Consider the following 26,106-nt stretch of genomic DNA (forward strand, 5'->3'; position numbering starts at 1 on the left):
ATTGGGGATCCTGTGTACATGTACTGATAAGATGACAGAGGAGAGATCGGGGATCCTGTGTACATGTACTGATAAGATAACATAGAGGAGAGATCGGGGACCCTGTGTACATGTACTGATAAGATAACATAGAGGAGAGATCGGGGACCCTGTGTACATGTACTGATAAGATAACATAGAGGAGAGATCGGGGACCCTGTGTACATGTACTGATAAGATGACAGAGGAGAGATCGGGGGTCCTGTGTACATGTACTGATAAGATAACATAAAGGAGAGATTGGGTCCTGTGTACATGTACTGATAAGATGACAGAAGAGAGATCAGGAATCCTGTGTACATGTACTGATAAGATGACATAGAGGAGAGATTGGGGATCCTGTGTACATGTACTGATAAGATGACAGAGGAGAGATCGGGGACCCTGTGTACATGTACTGATAAGATGACAGAAGAGAGATCGGGGATCCTGTGTACATGTACTGATAAGATGACATAGAGGAGAGATCGGGGATCCTGTATACATGCACTGATAAGATGACAGAAGAGAGATCGGGCACCCGGTGTACATGTACTGATAAGATGATATAGAGGAGAGATCGGGGATCCTGTGTACATGTACTGATAAGATAAGATAGGGAGCTCATCAATGGCCTACACCTTTAGCAAGGGCTTTATTCAACTTTATTCAGTGTGGCACAGTTTTTTTTTTTTTTCCTACAGATGCCCCTTATCTGCATAGGCAGTTTTTTGTTAAAGGTGAACTATTCCTTTAAAGCAATCCATTGGGACACCCCCCAGGTCACCAGAACTAGTGCCCCCATTGGAAGATTTCCCCTCTATTACATTACTGGGGACAAATCAACATTTTGGATTTTCTTTTATGCCCTGTACACACGGTCGGTATTTCCGACGAAAAATGTGCGATCGGATCATCGCGTTGTCGGAAAATCCGATCGTATGTGGGCTCCATCGGACTTTTTCCGTCGGAATTTCCGACACACAAAGTTTGAGAGCAGGATCTAATATTTTCCGACAACAAAATCCGACCATTTAAATTCCAATCGTGTGTAGACAATTCTGATGGGCAAAGTGCCACGCATGCTCAGAATAAATTAAGAGACCACAGCTATTGGCTACTGGCCCATTTATAGTCCTGTTGTACATTACCTCATTAAGAACGATCGGATTTTCCGACAACTTTGTCCGACTGTGTGTATGCAAGACAAGTTTGGTACAAAATCCGTCTGGAAAAATCAGATGGATTTTGTTGTCGCAATGTCCGACTGTGTGTACAGGGCATTACTTTCACTTTTAATGATAATGGTAAACGGGACATAGACAGGGGTGAATCTACCTAATGACCTAACCTCTACCTACAGACAGCAATATAAACTGACAGGGGTTCTAATCCTTCTCCACTCTGTCCAAAACTGAAAAAAAAAAAAGTTTTCCCTTTTAGTTATACAATAGTTCATAATGGTGCCTATTAGAGCTGCACGATTAATCGTTAAAAAAAAAAAATCATGATATCGATTCAACTCCCCTCACGATCTTAATTTGGTATTTCCATGATTTGTGTAACAAATGCAGAGCCGTTCTCTGCTCTCTCACAGCTGTCAAAAAAAAAAATCCAGCAAATGTTAATCAACATTGCTCAGCGCTGAGATAAAGAGAAACATTGTATCATTTGGTTCTTTTAGATCAAAGGGATGAACTTTCGGTCTGTACATGAGGTCAGTCTAACCACTTAAAGTGGAGTTCCACCCAAAGGTGTAACTTCCGCTTATCCGATTCCTCCCCTCACCCCCCTCTGGTGCCACATTTGGTATGTTCCAGGGGGAGCGGTTACCTGTTTTTGAGTGCCGAGTGCCCCTGCTGACAATGGTGGCGGCGGCAGCACCCGACAGCCGATGGAAACGTTGGCTGGGGTGTCGACATCGCTGGATTCCAGGACAGGTAAGTGTCCTAATATTAAAAGTCAGCGGCTACAGTATGTGTAGCTGTTGACTTTTTACATTTTTGGAGGGGGCAGAACTCAGCTTTATAGACCAGGCCTTTTCTTTGTCATACATCATGGGACACAGAGCCTTAAATAATTACTTAATGAGTTATAGGCTACCTTCAGGTGATGGACACTGGTATACCCAATCCAAGAAGTTCACTCCCTATATAACCCCTCCTCCTTCCGGGAACAAATCAGTTTTTTCGCCAGTGTCTAAGGTGTTGGTCACGAGTGAAGATGTGCTCTGAGGAGTTCAAGTGCCACTGAGGCCTAAGTGGATGGTACCTGGGCCTCGTATCCGAAGCACAAAGTTTTTGCCTTTAACGCCTCTCTTTGTAGGGCTGGACCCTGGGAACCCAGGGCTTAGGTCTTGCTACATTACCTAATGCTTTCCTGATGGGGTGCTTTACAGGTCCAAGGGAGTTGGAACCCCGATATCTAGGGACCTGGTCCCTGAAGGTTTGCTAAACGCAGCCTGCCGTGATGGGTGAAGGTTGAATTGTCTGTTAATTCAGAAAATCGTGCGGCGGGGATAAGGTAAGGGAAGAAACTTGGGTACTAAAAACACCTATGTATTCTTATATTAGGGAAAAAATGTTGTCATGCCTTAATTCTCCTCTAGAGGGAGTCAATGCACATACCTTACTCTGTTGTCTTCACTGTAAAGCTCAGTCAGTCTGTGTGTGGCCGCAGCAGTGTGTGCAGGGGGATTCCTCTTGGATATAAGAAATCTGTCAAATGTTTTCTTTTTCCCCCTGAAGGGATCTGAGGGTTAGAGGGACATCAGCGGTGTACCCCCTTACATTCCCCCCCTCCCCCCGCCGCAGTGGGTGGTGCGGAGGTCCCGCTGGTACTGCTAACATTGTTACTATTGCTGTATGCCTGCTGCTAAACAGGTCTCTACCCCCCACAGAGCGATCACCTGCTGAGTAGAGCGGGCTCCGTACACGGACACGTCCATGTGAAGGAGCCCTAAGACTGATGTCTTATTTATTCTGTCAGAAGGCCCTAAGAAAGAACAGGCAGCGTCGAAATCCACTGTCGCTTAGTGGATTCAGCAAGTTATAATTCAAACTTATGATTTAAGGGGTAAGATTCCCCCTTTTCAAGTTAAGGCGCACTCTACCAGGGCAGTTAGTGTTTCTTGGGCAGTGCGTCATCAGGCCTCCATGGTTCAGATCTGTAAGGCCCCATCTTCATCTTCAGTGCATACATTTACAAAATGTTATCAGCTGGCTGTAAGGAGGTATGAGGATATCGCCTTTGGGCACAGTCTGCTACAGGCAGCAGTATAGGTCCTCAAGTCTGGGGGTGTCCTCTGGGTTGTGTCTCCCTCCCCTCAAGTAGCATTGCTATGGGACGTTCCATGAAGTAATTACTTAAGGCTCTGTGTCCCATGATGTACGATAAAGAAAATAAGATTTTTATAACAGCTTACCTGTCAAATCCTTTTCTTGGAGTACATCATAGGACACAGAGGTCCCTCCCCTCTTTTCTGGGATTTAAGTATATTGCTTTGCTACAAAAACTGATGTGCTCATGGAAGGAGGCGGGGTTATATAGGGAGTGAACTTCCTGGATTGGGTATAACCAGTGTCCATCGCCAATAGCTCGGTTCTCACAGATCCCCAAGAGGAGAGCTGCTGACTGTCAATCAGCAGCTCTCCTCTCTGCCCCCCCCCCCCCCACGCTCACTGGAGTGCTGAGCTGTGGAGGGGCGGGGAGCGGCCATATCAGCGTTTTGATGACGTGGTGCCTGGACTGATTCCAGTGAAGTCACAGGAATGAATTGCATTCCTGTGACCCATAGGAGAAGCCCAGCCAAACGAGCTCAGGGTGGACTTCTCCTTTTTGAATCAATATTTTCTGCTAGAAAATTACTTAGGACCCCCGAACATTTTATTATATATATATGTGTGTGTGTATTTACAATATTTTATGTCAGACTGCGCATCGGTCTTCCCAACGCAATTTTTTGGGGGCAAAATACACTTCAATGAATTAAAAAAATAAACAGTAAAGTTAGTACAATTTTTTAAACTTTTTTGTATGTGAAAGATGATGTTACACTGTGAGAATCACGATCTTTATTCTAAGCAAACAAATTGTGATTCTCATTTTTTCCAGACGCGTGCAGCTTTAGCGCCTATATATGTGGGCACGACTTACCTATATGTTCGCTTCTGCATGCAAGCTCGGAGGGACAGGGAACTTTTTTTTTTTTTTTTTTTTTAACTGCACATCCAGCAGCCTCACATGTTAGTTTTGGGCCAGCTTGGAACTTTGCAAAGTTTTGATAAATCCCCCCCCCCCACTATATATTATTAATAATACAAATATGAATGGGTTCTCTTAATATAATGGGCCCAATGAACTATTGGGCCCATTATTTTAAGCGCAGACTGCCAGATTGCAACATTTTTAGTAGTGCAACAAATAAAATTGTTCCTGTTAAGTATGATGTGTATTACAAGTAGGAAAAGCCCAAATTGCAACAACTCGCAAAAAATGTCACAATTTTGTGTAACATTTAAATGAAAAGATATATTCTGAGCACAGGGAATAAGCTCATTAATCACCAAGCAGTAGATGGCGTAGGACTCCTAATTAAAGTAGTGTTCCACACAAAAAAAAGATTAAAATTCCTAAAAAAATGAAAAAAAAAACATTTGGAACTTTTTTTTTTAACTCACCTCTAACTGCCTGTTGCTAGGGGGTCCCTCATAGTCTGCCTCCTTCAGTGCCTGGCTGGTGACATCACTTCCCCTCGGTGCAGGAAGGGCTCAGCTCTGACCCCTCCCTCCTGTCAGTCATCTGGGACACATGACAGGTCCCAGATTACTGCGCGGCCAATCACGGCACGCGAGCGGAGTGGTGGTGGGGGGGGGGGGCGAGCGGGGCTTCATTCCCCCGCATCGCTGGATCCTGGGACAGGTAAGTGTCCGATTATTAAAAGTCAGCAGCTGCAGTATTTGCAGTATTTTTTTTTTTTTTTTTTAAGGGGAACTCCTCTTTAACTATAGTCAATGTGATCTAATAAATAATTTGTTATACCTTGCCACTTTTTGTGATCGTTTCCCACAAAATGTTCCTGTTGCAACTTTTCACTCTGCGCCACTAATATTTTATCGGGGACCAGTGTGTGTTTTTTAACGCACTAAAATGCACACTGTCACCACTCCTTTTATCCAGAAGAGGGCCAAAGCTCTGTGTAGGATCCAAGTCGGAGCATCCACAGGGCGGAGGGATGGCCCTCAAGTGACTACATTTATTCTCTGGGGTGTGGCTATTCCAGTAAACAGTAATGCATAGTGGGAGTTGGGATAGAGCGACACACGCACCCACACTAGGTATTTCTCAGGGATTTGACAGACAATCAGGGTGGCAGGGGTAGACACAAAGACAGTAAGTAAGGGAGCTCTCTATCATGGGAACAGTATACTTTTTTCCAGAATAGGTGTTTCGTCAGCTTTTGTAACGGAAGTGACATTCTGTCATGGCCATCTTGCTACACCCTGCACTCCTCCACAGTAAGGATAGAAGGCGGCAAGTAGACATCTTGTTACACCCACCGGAGTCTTGCATTGCACACTTATTTTTAACAGTAAACTGAGTTTATATAGTGAAATCCAGTATTTTGAAATTCCTCAGACTGTTTTTGATGTTGAATTGTAAAGCAGCGGTGTTCTGTCAGATCCACAGGCTTGCCGCTGCTTTTAAAATTCAACATCTAAACGGTCAGATGGATTTTTAAATGCTGTATTTCACTATATAAGCTGAGTTTACTGTTAAAAATAAGTGTGAAATGCAGGACTCCGGTGAATGTTAAACAAGTAAGTAATTAAACGAGGTGTATCTACTTTGCTACCAAAACCATATTTTACCCGTTTTTGCACACATGGTAAATTACACATTTTAGGCTTGAAGATTTGTCCCATTACCCAACCCTCCGCCAAAGCTTTATATATTTTCTGATAGCATAGACCCTGGAGGAAAAAAAACCTCCCAGCTCCCACTTCCTCCCGACGCACCGCTGCACCGGAAGGGAGATCACCTCTCCCCCCTCCCTCTCGGCAATCATCTGGGACACGTCACAGGTCCCAGATGATTGCCCGGCCAGTCACAGCGCGCAGCTCATGCATGCAAAGTGGATGTCTGGCTGTGAAGTTACAGCTACAATGCCAGCGCCCTTGAGAGGAGGGGGAGATGAGCGGGGCTTCGTATGCCTGCATCACTGGACCCCGGGACAGGTAAGTGTCCAATTATTAAAAGTCAGCAATTGCAGTATTTGTTAAACTTTTTTTTAAGCAGAACTCCGCTTTAAGTCACACAAACAACATATTTCCCAATTTTTGGTCAGATATAAAGATGAGGTTTCAACAATTAAATAGATAACCCAGCATGTGTCAAAAAATGTACTGCATCCGTAAAAATGGGACAAAATTCAGTGCCCAGTTGATGATTGCTAATCTTCCTCTGGTCCACCTGCCATGCTGGTTTTTGGGCCTGCAGGTGGAGCAGCGGAGCCCAGTGGCGGTCATGAGTATGGAAGAGATCTGACAGTTTTACAGCTGGCCAAATCACTTCTACCTGAAAGCACATAGTCCACTTAACAACTTTAACCACTTGCTTACTGGCCACTTAAACCCCCCTCCTATCAGCATGAGGAGAAAAACAAAAATGATCACTGAGCTTTTGTTTACATCATGTTATCAGCTGTCATTGGCTGACAGCTGATCACATGGTAAGGGGCCAGGACCGTGCAATTGCATGGTCATGCGATGTGGCTCTCAAAAAAAATTTACCTCCTTTTTTTTCCCACAAATAGAGCTTTCTTTTGGTGGTATTTGATCACCTCTGCGGTTTTTATTTTTTGCGCTATAAACAAAAAAAGAGCGCCAATTTTGGAAAAAAAGCATTATTTTTTACTTTTTGCTACAATAAATATCCCCCAAAAATATATTTACATTTTTTTTTCCCTCAGTTTAGGCCGGAACGTATTATTCTACATATTTTTGGTAAAAAAAAACTCAATAAGCGATTATTGATTGGTTTGCGCAAAAGTTATAGCGTTTACAAAATAGGGGATAGTTTTATGGCATTTTTATAAATTTTTGTTCTTCTTTTAAATGGTGGCGATCATCGTTTTTTATCGTGACTGCGACATTATGGCGGACACATCGGGCACTTTTGACACATTTTTTCCTCTCCTTGAGACGACTTTTATCTTGTAGCGGACCGCTGGCTGAACAAGAGGATACCGAGGCTATGGTAGCTAGCTGCTGCCATAACAACGATATTCCTCCTCAAAGTAAGGATGTATATCGGCGCAGCGGTCCAAAAGTGGTTAAAGTGATTGTAAACCTCCTGATTCTGACTTTTACCTCTAGGCTTACCTATAGGTAGTGGAAAAATCTCCTAAACGTGCACTGTTTAGGAGATATATCACCGCTGTGAAGAAACGGCCCTTTGTGCCATTTATTCACTCGCAAGTGCCGTGACTGACAGCTCCCGCGCGCATGTGTGTGACATCACGCTGCTTTGGCCAGTCACAGAGCCGAAGACTGTGGCCCCGGAAGGAAGATTGGGCTAAGATGGATTCGGCCACCAGCGGGGACAGCATGGACTTTGTTTTCAGGTAAGTGCCACATAATGGGCTACTATGCGATGCATACTAGCCCATTATGCTTTTTCTTTGCAGGGAAAGAAAGAGGAAGTAAAACCAATCAGGGTTTACGTCCTCTTTAAAGCATCATCTATGGAAAAATTTAGGGTATCGAAAAATGTAGGGCTGTCTCACGGGCGCTTGCAAATGTAAAGCTTGACATGTTGGCCGTCTTTTTACTTGATGGAGCCTCAACCCTTTTTTTTTTATTTATTTTTTTACTTTTTTATTGTAAACAGTTGCAAATATACAGTAAATACAAAGTGTTTTAAAATTACAGATACTTAAATAATGCAGCCCCTTTCACATGGGTGCCTCCGCTTGCTCAGCAGGGGATCCCCGCTGAGCAGGCAGATGACAGGTCAGTCTCCGCTCATTGTGCAGGCCGGAGATGGGCCCAGTTTCGCTCTCCTCTATGTGGAGATTGGGTAAAAACGACCCCCTGTCTATTTTAAACTGATCCATTAGAAAATAGGACCACCATCCATCTGGATTTGGCAAACAGGATCGGATAGTGGCGGATGTCAGTAGACATGTCACCGCTGATATCCGCCACTTCATAGGGGTGAATGGAGCATCCAATCAGGTCCTCCTGAAATACTAACAGGCGGACCTGATCAGACAGCCCATGTGAAAGGGGCCTAATACATTATGTTACAGAACATTAAAGCTCAAAATGTTGTTATGACCAATGCAGCTGTACATATTTCAATCCATGGGCAATAGAGGAAACGTCTAAAGCAGCCATTCTCAACCTTTTCAACACAGAGGAACCTTTGAAATGGTTCTCCGGTCTCGGGGAACCCCTGCTAAAAATTAGAAATCTACAACTCATGATACATTAGTGTGATGGTCAGTGGGAAGAATGGTCCTTACACTTGTGGTCATTGGGAAGAATTATCCCCTTACAGATAGCTAAAAAGATCAATGGTGTCAGTGCTCAGTGGGAACTTATCTGAGAGGCAGAAATTGCTCAATGCTGAAGGAACCCCTGGCAACCTTTTGGAGGAACCCTGGTTGAGAATCACTGATCTAAAATAATAAAACTATGACTAAAAATAAAAAATACATTCACTGTCTACTGTCATCATATTTAAATAATAAAATTGCAGAAAAAAAAATCGAGTTGCTTGGAATGTTCTGGTTACAGCAATTCGGAAGGAATCAGGGGCCTAAATAATTCCCCAGATCTGGGATTTAGGAGCCTAGAAGAAGCAGCCTCATCTTTTATATTTTACAAGACTGTGTAATATTTGTGTTCCCTAAAATTAACATTATTGTATTTTTTACTGAAATTTTGAGATTGGAAATACCACCATTTTATTTCCAGGGTCTCTGCTTTCTGAAAATATATACATTTTTGAGGTTTTAAGCATGTGTGCAAAAAAACGAACAAAAAAAAACTCTGGCAGCAAAAGGGTTAAAGCTAAGTTGTGGGAGAAAAAAAATGCTATGTAAAAATACTGTCAGTACTGATCATTTATATGTCAAACATTTGTGAAATGGCTAATTGAGAGATTACTTCTTTCTTTTTGTATTTATATTCCATGTGTGCAGGTCCTCTGTGCCTCTCCCAGGATGTCTAGTTGTTGAATCATCCCTGGAGCTCCCTTGTGATTTGTTCGATACATTCCATCCCTCAAGCTAGGATATAAATAAGGAGCCTAATTCACAAGGTAACCCAATAAGAACATATATACCAAAACCACATTTATTATATATACAGCTGTGCTCATAAGTTTACATACCCTCCCTGGCAGAATTTATGATTTCTTGGCCATTTTTCAGAGAATATGAATGATAACACAAAAACTTTTCTTTCACTCATGGTTAGCGTTTGGCTGAAGCCATTTATTATCGATCAACTGTGTTCACTCTTTTTAAATCATAATAGCAACAGAAACGACCCAAATGACCCTGATCAAAAGTTTACATACCCCAGTTCCTTAATTCTGTGTATTGAAGTCTTTTGTGGTATTTGTGGATGAGGCTCTTTATCTTCTCAGATGGTAAAGCTGCTCATTCCTCTTGGCAAAAAGCCTCCAGTTCCTGTAAATTCTTGGGCTGTCTTCCATGAACTGCACATTTGAGATCTTCACAGAGTGGCTCAATGATATTGAGGTCAGGAGACTGAGATGGCCACTCCAGAACCTTCACTTTTATTCTGTTGTAGGCAATGACAGGTCGATTTGGACTTGTGTTTTGGATCATTGTATTCTGACATTGTAACCTGGCTATCAGAATACACTGATCAGCATTGCACGCTACAGCCTGCAGTACTGATCTGACAGGGAAAATCCAACAGGGCGATTGTACAGAAATCCATCGGTAAATAGACTTTAGTACAACCTCGTTAAAGAGAAAATGGAGACAGAAAATACAGTGCGTGGTGCCACATCCAATTATGTAAACAGAATAAATAAGAAATTGAAAAGCAGACTTTAAGCCCCATTTCACACTGGAGGCGTTTTTCTGACGCTTTAGCGCTAAAAATAGTGCAAGTAAAGCACCTAAAAAATGCCTCATCTGTAATCCCAGTGTGAAAGCCTGAGTGCTTTCATACTGGGGCGCTGATCTGGCAGGATGTTGAAAAAAGTCCTGCAAGCGGCATCTTTGGGGCATCTTTGGGACGCTTTAGGAGCGGTGTATAAGAGTGTCTGGCTAGTGGCCATAAAGCTCCTCTAAAATGACAGTAAAGCACTGCTAAAACTAGCGCCCCCACGCTGTCAGTGTGAAAGTGCCCTTAAGGCTGCCACTATGATCCCAGTAAGGAAGGAAAAGTGAATACATGGGTATGCCATAGTACGTACATTCTCCCATACAAGACCACTATGGCTGGACAAGGAAGCCTTAGGAATATTGAATATGCTGTCATAACAGAAATCTTTTATCTGAAGGCCAGCCGACGGGATCACAACGCCAGCACCAATGGATCACTACGCGTTTCGCTGTTAGCTTTCTCAGGCGATTTTATTGGTACTGGGAGGTACATTGAAATGCATACACAATATTTATACATCACATGCATACATATTCACTGATTACATGATGACAATACAGATCAAACATTATAGCAGATTTCATTTCAAAAGTCATTATAGTCAAGAGTGGATATTTTTTAAATGCATACCGTGATGAAAACACATGGGAGGTATGGGAAATCAAAATCACCATGAGGTAAAGATGGGGGAAAAAAGGGGGGGGAACGGAGGAAGGGAAGATAAGAGAGCTCGCCTGACCGGCTCTGATGGAAATGGAAGAAGGTACAAAACAGCCTAATAAAGATCCTCATTCATGTGTGGCAGCCTGACAAAAAGTAACTTAAAGTTGACTTTAACCACTTCCCGCCCGGTCAATAGCAGATGGACCTCAGGGAGGTGGTTCTGTTATCCTGACTGGGCGTCATATTAACGTCCAGCAGGATAACATGCCAGTGCGCGCCTGTGTGACATGCCGCATCTCCGAATGTGATATTCTGTCAGAGGCTTCTTACCTCGTGATCAGCTGTGACCAATCACAGCTGATCACAGCTGATCACAGCATGAACCAGGAAGTGCCGGTAAATGGCATTCCTCGGTTCGCGCTGACAGGGAGAGCCGATCTGTGCTGATAATCAGCACATTGATTATCAGCATAGCCCCATCAGATGTAATTAAAAGCTGTGCCCAGTCAGTGCCCCATCATAACCCCCTGCCAATGCCCAATAAAGTGCCAATCAATACCCACCACAGTGCCAATCAGTGCCCATCAGTAACACCTGTCAGTGCCAATCAGTACCACCTATCAGTGCCTATCAGTGCCGCCTATTGCTGCCCATCAGTGCTGCATATCAGTGCTGCCTATCAGTGCCCATCAATTCTGCATATCAGTGCCACCTTATCAGTGCCAACTTATCAGTGAACATCAGTGAAGAAGAAAACAAAATGTAATAACAAATATTTTTTTTTTCAAGAATTTTGGTCTTTTTTAGTCCGTTTAGCAAAAAATAAAAACCCCAGTGGGGATCAAATACCACCAAAAGAAAGCTCTATTTGTGGGAAGAAAATTATAAAAATGTAGTTTGGGTACAGTATTGTATGACCTGGTAATTGTCATTCAAAATGCGACAGCACTGAAAGCTGAAAATTGTCCTGGGCAGGAAGGGGCAAAAGTGCATGGTATTGAAGTGGTTAAAGAGGAAGCGAACCCTGATTTATTTTTTTCCCCCTGCAAAGTAAAAGCATAATGGGCTAGTATGCATCACCTGAGGTCCCTCTCTGTCCAGTGATGTCCAGGAGTGTCTCACCTGTCCATGATTCTCCTTCCTGATTGGCTGAGACACAGCAGCGGCACCATTGGCTCCCGCTGCTGTCAATCAAAGTCAGCTAGCCAATCAGGGAATAGAGGGGGCTGGGTTGGAGCTCCATGTCTAAATGGATACAGGGAGCTGTGACTCAGCTCGGGTGCCTCCATAGCAAGCTGCTTGCTGTGGGGGCACTGAACAGGAGGAAGGGGCCAGGATCACAGTAGAGGCACCAGAGAAGAGGAGGATCAGGGCTGCTCTGTGCAAATCCTCTGCAACGGAGCAGGTAAGTATAACATGTTTGTTTATATTTTTATAGGAAAAAAACAAGACTTTACAATGACTTTAAGTGTACGCGAGGGCCATGTTTGCTCAATTAGGGATGCACATGGATGCCAAATTGGAAGCAACGGCTGTGCCAGTGCAGCCGCTGCAACTCAGTTAACATGAATGGGACCGCCTGCACAGTGATAAATGACCTGTGCATCTCTATTCAGGCAAATGTGGCCCACGCATGAGCATACACTTAAGCATAGCTCCCAACTGTCCCTGATTTGGAACAAAGTCCCTCTGTCCCTCCTCATTTGTCCCTCATTTTGGTCTGATCTATATAGTTGTATATAAAATGCACTTTTTATCTTTCAAAAAGTGTTCCCCAGTGCTAAACCTTTCATCCAATTTCTAAATTGCTGCATTTATAAATCTCCAAAGCCAGTAAAGCCAATGAATAGTAATGGTAAAAAAAAAGTACTTGGGGGTTTAACAACTAATCATATTTTTTCTATAATTCCCCCTTAAGGGGGGGGGGGTGGTAGAGGGAGTGCCCTATGCCCACATGCTTTTGCAAATAGGTGTCCCTCATTCCCATCTCAAAATGTTTGGAGGTATGCTTAAGTATGTCCTTGAGAATGAGGCCTTAGGCTATGTTCACACTTTTTGTGTGTAGGGAACAAATTTGTTCACTTTCCCGATGTGCACAGATAAAGTGCTGCCATTTAGCAGACACACGGCAGTGCCAATAATTCTTAATTGGCACCCCTACACATCTGCTAACGTGCGCTTTTTTTGGGCACGCCAAAACATAAGGTGCTTCAGTGCAAGGGACTTCTTTTGTGCGTTTATAGCATGTAGGGCAGAAATAAATGAGCTGCCCTACATGCAATGCACAGGCAATGCTTCTTCGCACCTGCATGGCGTGAACGGTGTCTAATTCTGTAGGTCTTTGCCTTTAACCGATTCCAGACCGGCTCCTGTATAAATACGTCGGCAGAATGGCGCGGCTGGGCTGTCAGAAACCATAAATCAGACTGAGACAGAAGTACAATTAAATCACACTTGTTATTAATAAAAATAAAAAGGTAAATAGAGAAAGCATATTCAAAGCATAGCCAGAGTCCAGTAACCGGATCGAGTAGTCAGCCAGGCCAGAGTTCAATAACCAGATCGGGTAGTCTGCCAGGCCAGAAGTCAGGGATCCAAGTAGAACAACAGCAAGCAGGATAAGGAGCCAGAAGGGTTGTCAGCAATCCAGTCTTTAACTAGATGCCGACTGCCGGCTGTCAAATGACGGCCAGGCGGCGCACCTATTGTGGCGGGAGGCCGTCATATGACGGCCTCCTGTTTAAACAGTTTAAACAGGGAATGCGCGCGATCGTGCGTGCGCATCCCTGTTTCTTCGGTGGCGGCGTGTCACGGAGACACCGCTTGCCACAGAAGGGGGTGAACAGCCATTCGTTATGGCTGTTTACCACGTGATCGGCCGTGATGAAGTCACGGCCGATCACGGATGGTCACACCCCGACTGTGCACGGCGCATGCGCGCGATCATGAGCACGCTGCGCATGCACGCCGGTGGCGGCGTGTTCCCCGGGAACACTGCTCGTCACCGACGCTGGTAAACAGCCATTGGCCGGCTGTTTACCCACGTGATCGGCTGTGATCCTTTCACAGCCGATCACTAAAATGTAAACAAACCGCGGTAACGAGATGTTACCGGGTTGTTATCCTCCTGAGGAGGAGATTGCGGTAACATCTCGTTACCGCCTAGTGTACACCAATCACACTGATTGCCTGCCTGCCCCCCCCCCAATAAAGAGGACCTGTCACCACCCCTCATAGTACCTGTCAATCACAGTTCATCAGAGTACCTGTCACAGTCCATCAGAGTATTTGAGTACCTGTCCCAGCCCATCAGAGTACCCAAGTACCTGTCCCAGCCCATCAGAGTACCCGAGTACCTGTCCCGGCCCATCAGAGTACCCGAGTGCCTGTCCCGGCCCATCAGAGTACCCGAGTGCCTGTCCCGGCCCATCAGAGTACCCGAGTGCCTGTCCCGGCCCATCAGAGTACCCGAGTGCCTGTCCCGGCCCATCAGAGTACCCGAGTGCCTGTCCCGGCCCATCAGAGTACCCGAGTGCCTGTCCCGGCCCATCAGAGTACCCGAGTGCCTGTCCCGGCCCATCAGAGTACCCGAGTGCCTGTCCCGGCCCATCAGAGTACCCGAGTACCTGTCACGGCCCATCAGAGTACCCGAGTACCTGTCACGGCACACCAGAGTACCCGAGTACCTGTCACGGCACACCAGAGTACCCGAGTACCTGTCACGGCACACCAGAGTACCCGAGTACCTGTCACGGCACACCAGAGTACCCGAGTACCTGTCACGGCACACCAGAGTACCCGAGTACCTGTCACGGCACACCAGAGTACCCGAGTACCTGTCACGGCACACCAGAGTACCCGAGTACCTGTCACGGTCCATCAGGGTACCCGAGTACCTGTCACGGTCCATATGAGTACCTGTCACTGCCCTTCAGAGTACCCAAATACCAGTCACCAAACCATCAGAGTACCTGTCACCAGGCCATCAGAGTACCTGAGTACTTGTCACCAGGCCATCAGAGTACCTGAGTACCTGTCACCAGGCCATCAGAGTACCCGAGTACCTGTCACCAGGCCATCAGAGTACCCGAGTACCTGTCACCAGGCCATCAGAGTACCCGAGTACCTGTCACCAGGCCATCAGAGTACCCGAGTACCTGTCACCAGGCCATCAGAGTACCCGAGTACCTGTCACCAGGCCATCAGAGTACCCGAGTACCTGTCACCAGGCCATCAGAGTACCCGAGTACCTGTCACCAGGCCATCAGAGTACCCGAGTACCTGTCACCAGCCCATAAGAGTACCCGAGTACCTATTTGCAGCCCATGTCTCATAGAATATACGTTGGGGTGTTTGCTTTCCAAAATGGGGTCATTTTGTGGGTAATTTCACTGTCCTGGTGGTCCAGGACCTTCAAAAGTGTGATGGGTAGGAATGAAATGAGATGTGTCATTTATGCTCCTAGAACGCCTGAACGTACTACTTCAATGTTGGGCCTCTCTATGTGGCCAGGCTGTGTAAAAGTCCTACACATGTGGTATCGCCATACTCGGGAGGAGTAGCAGAATGTATTTTGGGGTGTCATTTTTGCTATATACATGCTATGTGTTAGAAATATCTTATAAATTGACAATTTTGTGTAAAAAAAAAAAAATGCGTTTAAATTTTTTTCCACATATTCCAAAAACTTCTGGAAAAAAATTAACCATTCAAAAGACTCATTATGCCTCACAGATTATACGTTGGGGTGTTTGCTTTCCAAAATGGGGTAATTTTATGGGAAATTCCATTGTCCTGGTACTCCAGGGCCTTCAAAAGTGTAATAGGTGGTTGAGAAATGAGATGCGTCATTTTTGCTCGTAGAACGTCTGAAGGTACTACATCAATGTTGGTGCTCTGTATGTGGCCAGGCTGTGTAAAAGTCTCACACATGTGGTATTGCCGTACTCGGGAAGAGTAGCAGAATGTATTTTGGGGTGTAATTTGTTGTATGCATATGCTGTGTGTGAGAAATAACCTGATAATATGACAATTTAGTAAATAAAAATAAAAAAAATAAAAAAATCTTCATTTTGCAAAGAATTGTGGGAAAAAATGACAACTTAAAAAAACTCACCATGCTACTTACTTAATACCTTGGAATGTCTACTTTGTAAAAAGGGGTCATTTGGGGGGTATTTGTACTTTCCTGACTTGTTAGTGTCTCAAGAAATGAGATACACCTGATGTACTGAAGGCCTGATCAGAAGTGATCAATTTTCAGTGATTGGTACCATAGTTTGTAGACTCTATAACTTTCACAAAGACCAAATAATATATACTATTGTGGGTTATTTTTACCAAAGATATGTAGCAGTATAAATTTTGGCCAAAATTTATGAAGAAAAATTACTAATTAGCAAAAATTTATGACAGAAACAAAGAAAAAGGCATTTTTTTCACCAAATTTACGTTTTATTTTATTTATAGCACAAAAAATAAAAAACCCACTAGTGATTAAATACCACTAAAAGAAAGCTCTATTTGTGTGCAAAAAAGGACGCAAGTTTCATATGGATACAGTGTTGGATGACTGAGTAATTGTCATTCAAACTGTGAGAGCGCTGAAAGCTGAAAATTGGTCTGGTCAGGAAGGGGGTGTAACTGCACTGTATTGAGGTGGTTAAACAGAACCCCAGGAGATGGTTTCTTGTGATGTGACTAAGGCGAAGGCAGATATGAAGTGAGCTGGACAGCTTTAAGTAGGATATCCAGACGAGCTGGATAAGGAACAGTTGGTAACTGTGGAGAGAGATGAGAGCTGGCAATTAGCCGACAGCTGAGCAGCCAGCCCAGAGAAGGAAGGGCTAAGCCAGCCCTGACATGGGCAAAGTAACGTACCTGTACGTTATTTTGAATTTCCCGCCATGCGCACACCTGCCGAGAGCTCCCTGATTATGTTTGCGGACTCGATTGCCGCGGGTTTACCCGCGATCGTGTCACAGAGCTCAAGAATGGTAAGGTGCCGATGTAAACAGCATCTCCCCATTCTGCCTAGTGACAGCACACTGATTGTCTGCTCCCTGTCATCTGGAGTAGCGATCAGTGTGATGTCACACACAGCCATGCCCCCATACAGTTAGAAACACGCCCCTATGAACACTTAACCCCGACACTCCCCGACAATGGGTAATTTTTGAGCATTTTATCAGTGGATGTGAAAATTAGAAAAACATGATTGGTGATCTGAGATGGGAACTGGCAGTCAGAGCAGAGAAAGGGCTGACATATTTTTACAGTTTGGAGATCCGTTCTCCAATTCCAATTAGCATTTGAAAAGACACTGATTGCGAACGGTCATCACTTGTAGGTGTTAACCATATCAGTGATTAGCATCTCACTGATTGCTATCTGTATACATTCCTGGACGGCATAGCCTAGGCAGGGACATTGGGGATTGTTCATTACTATGTATTTTCAGTAATGCGTGTCACTGCATGCATTTCAACACTACAGTGTTCCATTTGTGTTAAAGCACAATTTTAGGCCTCATTCACATGGGCGTTCTGATCCAGACACCCATGAGAAGGATTGTCCTCACCCGCTCAGGTAGCACAGGTGTTCCATCAAATCAGTTATATGCAGCTGGTTGCACGGATCTCCAAGAACATGCTGGAGTGTACATCCATGCTGGTCTGATGCATAGATCAGATCCTAGTCCGTCTGCATTCTGATCTGTGGATCAAACCCACACATATGTACTCCGGGATGTGCTTGGAGATCCATGCCGGATTGTGCAGCTGGCCTCCTGTCATTGATTTCAACAAGCTGCCTGCACTCGGCTGCATGGAACACCTGTGCATTCCACACTGGTGGAGACGGCCCTTCGCACAGGAGAACAAATTGGCACACCCATGTAAATGAGGCCTTAAAGCGGAGCTCCACCCTAAAGTGGAACTTCCGCTCATTGGAACCCTCCCCCCCTCCGGCGCCACAATTGGCACCTTTCAGGGGGGAGGGGGGGTGCAGATGCCTGTATAGTACAGGTATTTGCATCCACTTCCGTCATAGATATCCGCAGAATCTGCGGATATTTACACCACTTCCTGCAGGTCCCCCGCTGTATGCTGGGAAACACACAGATCCCAGAGACAGCGGGGACCATCCTTATTGCGCAGCGCGACTCGCACATGCGCAGTAGGGAACCGGGAAGTGAAGCCGCAAGGCTCCACTTCCTGATTCCCATACCCAAGATGGCGGCAGCAGCACCCAAGAGCCGATCGAGAGATCGGCTTCGGGTGCCGACATTGCGGGCGCGCTGGGCAGGTAAGTGTCCTTATTTTAAAAGTCAGCAGCTGCAGTATTTGTAGCTGCTGACTTTTTTAAAAAAACGGCGGAACTCCCGCTTTAAAGCGATTTCTTGCGCAGCAAGGTGCATTTTACCAGCCTGCAGAGTATGTGCATTAATCTCTCAGTGGTTACCTGCCACAGAAAAAGTGTTAACCCCTTGGTGCCCCAGCTTATGAGCATTACCCCCTCTGTGACCCTTCTGCAACGTATCATCTCCTGTACTGTATCTACTGCCCACCAAGACACTTCTATTTGTTATATCCCCAAGTTTTCTCATTCTGGAAAGGCACACTTTCGGTAGTAATTGAATAAAAGTCCTATTTTTGCATGAACTTTGTTTAAAGCCCCTTTTGTGGGACAACCTTTTGTTGGGGTAAAGAAAAAAAGAAAGCAAGAAGTGCATGAGACAAATTAAGTAGAAGACCAATTGACTCATCACATCCTACTGACCCTTATCATTGCAGCAATTACTAATATGATATAGTATAGCGCTTCCTCTTAATAACTGCTGTAATGATGTAATCATTATATTTACATTGCACAAGCCTACCAGAACCCTGTGTAGAATCTTCTCCCATCAAAGCAACGCACATTTTGTACTTTAAATACTTAAAGTGACCCTGACACCACAGGCTGTAAAAAGAACGACGATAGCTTTGCTGCCCCACTCCTTTGCTCGGTCCGAATGGTAAGCAGGTAAAAGCAGTCTCACCTCGATTCATTCAGGCCACGTCCCCCAAAATGTTTCACCCCATCCCTGGGACTTAATCATGGAGATTAATGATTAAGTCCCAGGGACGGGGCGAAACATGTCAGGGACATGGCCTGGATGAAGCTAGGGGTGCTTTTACCTATTAACCATTCGGGCCAGGCTATCTCTTCCTATTTCTGCAGCGTGCTATGGGTCTGGACAGGCCTCTCCTCAGCCCGCACCCTCACTTGTCGTGGCATCTAACTCATTCAGACCTTGATAGCCTGAGTGGGGACCTTTAGGCATTTATCACCTGTCACCATAGGGTCACTTACATAAAACCTAGCCCTGTAAAACATGGGAAATTATACTTCCCTTTCCTTTAGCCTGTGTCTTGAATTATTGCATTTTAGTGCTTCCCTACCGCTACGGGTGTTTTCACTTCCAGTTGTGTGAATGCTTCCTTCTTCTACCACACGCAGATGTTATTCCAACCTAGCTCATGGTTAACAACAGGATGTAAGAGCTGGTAGGAGGAAGCATTATGTGCAGCACATTTCCAACAGTTACAAAGTGACAGTTTTAAGTGAAAATGTCAGTATTTTCAGTATTTGGGCTACAAACAATTATATGCAATTAGCAATGTGATTTACAGTAGATATTAAGGCAAAAGAACATATTTCTTATTTTATTTTTGATCTAATGAGTAAGACACTCAGAGACAGGACAGGGACAGTCTCTCTCCACGTCAGGTGGTCCCTCAGGTCCAAACAGCACTGATAATCCCACTCCCGGCTTACCTTGCTCCTGTCCCGCAAACCCACACGCGAGGTTCCAGCCGCTCTGCTTTGCTCCCTTGCACTATGACATTACACGACATGCTCAGGCGCCACCTCCGCCAGACCCGCCTCCCCCGCCAGCACTGCCTGAACACACTGTAGCAGGCTTCCGGATGATCTCAGCTGGCTCTGGACTGGAACTGCGCATGTGCAGTTCCGAGTCCAGTGTCACAGCCATATTTTTACCTGGCAAACTTTTCCTGTTACTGGCAGGAGAAAAGTGCCCATTTTTTACTGGCTGCCAGTAAAAATACTAACGGTTGGCAACACTGAGCACAGGTAGCAACTAATCATCTCATCCTACTGGTCCAATACCTGCAGGGGCTGTGGAGAGGTGAAGTGTTGGCATTTCAAGATTTGGACCACCGGAAAGGTAAGTATAGTGCCTCTTCATTTGCAGGATTGGGATTTTTTGTAAGAGGCCCTGTGGGGATAGGATCACTTTAAGTCATTCTAAACCCAATCACTAGACTCTTATATAAGCTTTGGCATGTTACTGTCATTTTAAAAGTTGCTTTAAATTTAAAATCTTCATCTGTTATTAAAAGAATATCTGGTGCTCCTGCCATAAAGGTCCTTATTTAGGCACTTCCTGGTTTGGGTCTCCGAATTGTACTACTTGCATGGTTACCGCATCACATCCACCCCTAAATACACATTGTGCAGGCATGGCCTACTGTTGTCACTATCCATAAAGCCTCATGCACACTGCTGCTCCTAAACTGACATTTTTAGGGCTTTTGGCATTTTTTACCTAAGCCCCTAAACACACCTCAATAAAAGCCTATGGGAGAGATTTACTAAAACCACAGAATTTTGGTGCAGCTTGTTCAATTAAGCTTTGACAATAAAACCTAGAAACTGATTGGCTACTATGCACAGCTGCATCTGATTCGGTGTTCACCAGTTTTAGTAAATCTCCCCCTATATATCCATACACACATAGGCTTTTATAGGAGTTTAGGAGCAGCAGTTTAGACTAGAGTCAAAGCTCCGCTCCTGGATGTAGAAGAATCATGTTTAGTACAGGAGCTTTTGGGCATAAAAACGCTAAATGGGCTTATGCGCTAGGTGCGTTTATCACTTCAGCATTTATTTTAATAGCCAGACTAAAATAAAATTCTGGCCAATAAAATAAACGCCCAAACTCCAAATGCTGCTAAACGTGGTTAAACTGGTTTGAAAAAAAACAGCTTAGGTGTGTTTTTAACACAGATTTTCTCCTGTCAGGAGAAACAGAGTTTACAATAAATCAGTGTGCATGAGGCCTAATGCCCCTTTCACATGGGTGGACCAATCGGGTCCACCTGTCAGTTTATTAGGCGGACCCAAATGGATAATCCATTGCCCTCTATGGAATGGCAGATGTATACAGATGTGTCCGTTTACACCCGCCGACGTCCGATCCTATCCACTAAAAACTGATCCTTCTGGTGGATCGGAGGACAGTTGGATGTAAACAGACAGGCGGTCCATTTACATCTGACCACCCATAGAGGAAAGCAGGCTTATGCCTGTCCTCCACCTGCTCAGTGGGAATCAATAGATATATCCCCGTGTAAAAGGGCCCTTGGCCTGTCAAGATCAGCGATTTGAGGCTGACAGGCTGGAGTAAGTACAGTACATGAAGACTGGAAGTCCGATGCGCAAAAGTTTAGGCATGCTCAGAATCAAGCAAAAGGAGCCGCACTAGCTATTGAACTTCCCTTTTCTCGGCTCATTGTATGTCTTGTACATCACCCCGTTCATAATTGTTGCCTGAAATTCCGACAACAACATTTTGTTTGCAGAAAATTTGAGACCCTGCTAGCCAACATTTGGCAGAAAGTCTGACAACAAATGTTCGGTGGAGCATACACACGGTCGGACTTTCAGCTAACAAGCTCACATCCAACATTTGTTATCAGAAAATCCGATCGTGTGTACGGGGCATTAGGGTTTATGTCATCTTTGATACAGAAGACCGAAGGACCTGCCGTGTTTGTAGGGAGATTTTGAAACAATTGGAAATTCCCTGACTTTCCGACTCTCATAGGCACTCATAACTCACATCTAACACGTCTACATCAACAGCTTCAAGCAACGCTCAGATTCATAAAGGCCACTTGCTTTTATCAAGCAGCCTATGAAAAGTAAGTTTATATAGAGGCCATTATAAGAGTCCTGGCTTTTAGTGATGTTATCTGCAGCCCATTGGATAAATGAAGCGAGTCTGTCAAGCAGCAGTGAGTGGTGATGAGAAGATAAGTTTCATCCCCCTTAGCTAGTGTCACTATGAAATATGTCAAATGCATCCCTATTGTCTTGAACCTCCACCTCGCTGACCCCTCCACCTGGGAAAAATGTTGGAGGAAGGCAGAGGTAGAAATGTGTTTTTAAAGCCAAGTGCCAAAAAATATATAATTTGCGTTACGTGTTTATGACTTTCCCTATTTGTCCATTCTAAGAATAATTTATCTCTAAAATCTTGCTGTTGGAGCTCCTATATGGAAGTGGTTACATTGCCCTCCACAGTCTGCCTGTAGGACTTTCATAGGTGACCTCCTAAGCGTGTTCTTATATGGGAGTACACTACAACATGCCAGTGCAGGCACATACAACTTTCTAAAATTATGTCAGCTGGTTAATATTCTCACAGCCCCATCCACTCTTCTGTTCGCGTTTATGCTGCTGTCATTTGTTGAAGATACCAGTATTTATAATGAAAAAGATCAGGCACGTATACGCATTGATTAATGTCAGTGCAATTCATAACGGTTTATGTAATAGCATAGCTCCCAACTGTCCCTGACTTCGGGGGACTGTCCCTGATTTGGAGCAATGTTCCTGTTTCCTCCTCATTTGTCCCTCATTTTGGTCTAATCTATAGAGTTGTATATAAAATGTACTTTTTATCTTTTAAAAAGTGTTTCCCAGTGCTAAACCTTTCCTCCAATTCTAAATTGCTGCATTTGTCAATTTTAAAATCCAGTATAAAGGAATAACAGTAGTTAAAAAAAGCACTTAAAAGGACTTAATTAACCTTTTCTTTTTTATTGGGTTAATTCTCCTTTAAGGGGGTGTGGCGGGGGCGTATTCTAAGTCTAGACCAAGTCTATACCTGTGCTGTCCAATCCTCAGATTGGGAGTTCAGCTACATTGCTGGTTCAGAGCACAATATGTAGTGCAAAAAACCTGATAGGATGTAGTCCCTGTTCAGCCAAGAACTTTACACCTGAGTAGGGCTGCAGCTAACGATTATTTTCATAATCAATTAGTTGGCCAATTATTGTTTTGATCAATCGGATAATTACCTTAAAAAACTGTGGTGTATAATTTAATATGTAAAGTTAAAATAAAAAGCAATTTTATTCTTAAAGCGGAGTTCCACCCAAAAGTGGAACTTCCGCTTTAAGCACTCCTCGCTCCCTTACATGGCACATTTGGCATGTAATTTTTTTTGGGGGACCGCCAAGGTGACTCCTCCTTTTGCCTTAGGCAGCCCCTCCCTCTAGGCGATCTCCTGGGACATGTGACAGGTCCCAGGAAATCGCCTATCCACTCAGGCAGTGCAGACAAATGCAGACAAATGGTGCCACGGCTGGGTGCCCAGAGTGGCAATGGAGGCGCCAGCGGAGAGGAGGGTGAGAGGAGCGACTCCCCGTTTGGCCGCATCGCTGGACCATGGAACAGGTAAGTGTCTGTTTATTAAAAGTCAGCAACTACACTTTTTGTAGCTGCTGACTTTTAATAAGCCTGGAACTCCACTTTAAATATTTCTATGCAGTGGTAAATATAAATACTGTATTTATCGGCTTATAACACGCACCCTAAAAGTGGTTGTAAACCCTCGTGTTTTTTTCACCTTAATGCATCCTATGCATTAAGGTGAAAAAACACCTGACAGTGACCGGCCCCCCAGCCCCCTTGTTTTACTTACCTAAGCCTTGGAATTTCTCACAGCAGAGACATGCTGCCCAGGGTTCTTGGCTCTTGATTGGATAGATTCATAGCAGCGTGGGCCATTGGCTCCTGCTGATGTCAATCAAATCCAATGACGCGGGGGGCGAGGCCGAGTCCTACATTTGGCAGCTATGGACGCCGAATGATGTACTCGAGAGCGCGCCCGCAAGGTAACCTGCCCCCCCCCCTCTCGAGAGAGTGCTTCTCCTAGGGCGTTCTACGATGCGGGGAGGAGCCGCGAGAGGCACCGGGGGACCCCAGATGTTGAGGCTCGGGGCCACTCTTTGCAAAACGAACTGCACAGTGGAGGTAAGTATAACAAGTTTGTTGTATTTGTTTTTTTGTTTTTTTTTTAAATCTTGATGCTTTATAAATAAGAGGGAAGTTTCAGGAAAAAAATGTCAATTTTAAATAAAGAACTTTAAAGCAAAATAAGGGTCAGTGCCCATCAATGCAGCTTGATCAGTGCCCATCTACAGCCTCTAATATGCCCATCATTGCAGCCTCTAATATGCCTATCATTGCAGCCCGCTTAGTGCCCATCTGTAGCCTCTAATTTGCACATCATTGCAGCCTGCTTAGTGTCCATGTGCAGCCTCACCTTTGCCGATCATTGCAGCCTCGCCAGTGCTGGATTACACAGAGCCACGATCTCCTGTTTACCCGGCGCTCAGTCACTCACAGTCCCACCCGGCTCATATAATAGAACAGTGGTCCAATGCCGGGCCAGGTGGGCTGAACTGTGTGTGACTGAGTGCCGGATACACAGGAGATCGTGGCTCTGTGTAATCCGGCATTTGCGAGGCTGCAATGATCGGCAAAGGTGAGGCTGCACATGGAATCCAGCGGCGCTCGTCCCCTCCTTCTACTCCGAGGCAGCAGAAATCGGCGTATAACACACACATACAATTTCCCCCTGATTTTTTCGATAAATATGATAACTAACTATATGGTTAGGAAGCAAAATCTCTAATCCACTCTGAGAATAACAGACAGAAGAGATACACTGTATATACTATTAGAGGAGATATACTGTATATACTATTAGAGGAGATATACTGTATATACTATTAGAGGAGATATACTGTATATACTATTAGAGGTTGAATCTGGTAAATATCATCAGACTCGGAGATCACATTTTGTATTTAAAGAAAAAAATAATGAAAGACTGTTTTGCCGATTTTCAGACAGAACTGTAAGTATTATTATTATACAGGATTTATATAGCGCCAACAGTTTACGTAGTGCTTTACAACTTGAGGGTAGACAGTACAAATACAATACACTTTAATACAGTAGGAATCGGAGGGCCCTGCTCCTTAGAGCTTACAATCTAAGCGGGAAGGTCAAGATATAATAACTGTGGGCGATGTGCTGATTGAGAAGATAAATGTATCGTTGTTAGATGGGGGCCAGATAGGCTTCTCTGAAGAGATGAGTTTTCAGGGATCGTCTGAAAGTGGATAAAGTAGGAGAACTGTAATATATTATATGCTGGCCATGCAAAAACAATATCTTCCTTAAAAAAATTGCATTTTAAGAACGTTTGTTCGATTTTCTAATCATTAGTAGGATCAAATCAACGTTCTTCTTGACCACAGTGACAGGAAAATTTGAAAGAGCAGAACAGAAAACATCTCGGTCAAAGGAATTTCCAGACAGTGTATGTGGTTTTCGTTCAGAAATTACATTGGCGTGTGGCGGTCCGTAAGTGGTTAAAGTAATTTTTTATTTTAAACAACAAACATGCTATACTTACCTGCTCTGTGTAATGGTTTTGCACAGAGCAGCCTTGATTGTCCTCTTCTGTGGTCCCCCACTGACGCTTCTGGCTCCTCCTGCCTTCAGAGTGCCCCAATAGCAAGCTGCAAAGTATAGTATAGACAGCCCCTATAGCAAGGTAACAAAAACTTCTGCTTTTAGAACCACTCACTTCCCAGCCAGGACTACATGTTCCATGATGCATTGCTCCTCACACATTCACAAGTTCTCAGGCACTTACTGACATGTATGGACGGTGTACTGAGCTGTATGTGTGCTGCACTGTATTTCCTGATATGTAAACAAATAATGCATTCTATATGCAGGCCAACTAATCGGCTGCCCGATTAATTGATTATGAAAATAGTTGACAACTATTTTCATAACCGATTAGTCGTCGATTAATCGATTAGGTGTTTCGGCCCTACACCTGAGTCAATTTTTTAATCAACTGTTTTCAAGCCAACAAGGTCACCCATTTCTCAAATGTTGGCTAAAAATTGGTTGAAATTCGAGCCATGTTTGGCCAGCTTTATTTATTTCCTGCAGAACAATTGTAATCGGACAGGGCTTCTACTCCTGGTCAATTGGTTTTATTCCCCCTCATCCAGACATAAGACTGTTGGTCCCACCCAGCCTGAAAAGGCGATTGTGCAGGTGAATTGTAATGACATAGAGCCCAACCTTTGGCCCAAAGGCCACATGCAAC

The 26,106-nt window shown here is 44.4% G+C and overlaps 1 protein-coding gene across 1 annotated transcript in view; it reads left to right on the forward strand.

Annotated features, from left to right (window-relative positions):
* Positions 1–26,106, forward strand: part of PIGP (phosphatidylinositol glycan anchor biosynthesis class P) — a 63,962-nt gene that overhangs the window by 3,484 nt on the left and 34,372 nt on the right. The window contains exon 2 of the mRNA XM_077479913.1: positions 9,227–9,345. The gene's annotated coding sequence lies outside the window, so the exon portion shown is untranslated. The remainder of the gene's footprint in view (positions 1–9,226; positions 9,346–26,106) is intronic.

Source organism: Lithobates pipiens, unplaced genomic scaffold (genome assembly GCF_037356315.1).
Source record: "Lithobates pipiens isolate NorthernLeopardFrog02 unplaced genomic scaffold, aLitPip1_a1.2 Scaffold_16, whole genome shotgun sequence".
NCBI classification, from domain to species: domain Eukaryota; kingdom Metazoa; phylum Chordata; class Amphibia; order Anura; family Ranidae; genus Lithobates; species Lithobates pipiens.